Consider the following 838-nt stretch of genomic DNA (forward strand, 5'->3'; position numbering starts at 1 on the left):
CTGGCTAAAAGCGAAGGCCGCGGGGTGCTCCTCTATCTCCAGCTCTCCACCTCTAATATCCTTCGGATTAACTCTGACATTATCAAAATGTAGACACCTTTCCTCAAATCTGGTTCCTAAACTGCGGCTTCTCTGATTTTTTTTTTTTTTTTTCCTTCTCCCGAAAAAAATCCAAACTCTCTCTCAGGCTTTTTGGGCTGACTGTGTCCCGAACTGCGGCTTGCCTGATGTTTCTGCAGAACAAGACAGGCTGTCTCTCGTACTTCTTGTGTTAACCCCGCCCCCCGAAATCTCGTGGGACAATTTTATCTGCTAACCTAGAGTAAAGAAATGTTATATTTTTTTTCGCATAGATTGCCAAACGCATTTGTCGTCCTTTGGTTTCCAAGTTCACACGCTTTATATTCAGAGGTTGGAAATAAATCTTTGCAGAAAGCTGAAATGCATGCCTTTTCAATACGGTTACTGCGAGGCAGTATCGAACGAAAGTTATTTCCTAGAGTGCATCGATAGTTTTTATTTTAAAAACGAAGGATAAAACCACAATCGTGGCATTACGAAATTCACCCGTGCGTGCAGAAACGGGCACCTTGTCGAGTTGCCTAGTGGGAAAAAAAAGCGCGATAGGTGTTTCGCCTAGATAAGAACGGTTTTTTTCTTTCCTTTCCCCACTTTTGTTCCTTTCCTTTTCCCGTGGGCAATTAGTAGAGATGCGTAACGAACCCCTGCGGGGGTGCGTGGGCCAGCCCGGCGGGGAGACCCCGGCGCAAGCGGGAGCCCCGGCGCCCCCCGCCGCTGCTGGGATTTGGTTCCCGGCCGGGAAGGGGCTGGTGTCCCC

Source organism: Egretta garzetta, unplaced genomic scaffold, assembly GCF_000687185.1.
Source record: "Egretta garzetta isolate BGI_Z169 unplaced genomic scaffold, ASM68718v1 scaffold107, whole genome shotgun sequence".
In the NCBI taxonomy this organism is placed as follows: domain Eukaryota; kingdom Metazoa; phylum Chordata; class Aves; order Pelecaniformes; family Ardeidae; genus Egretta; species Egretta garzetta.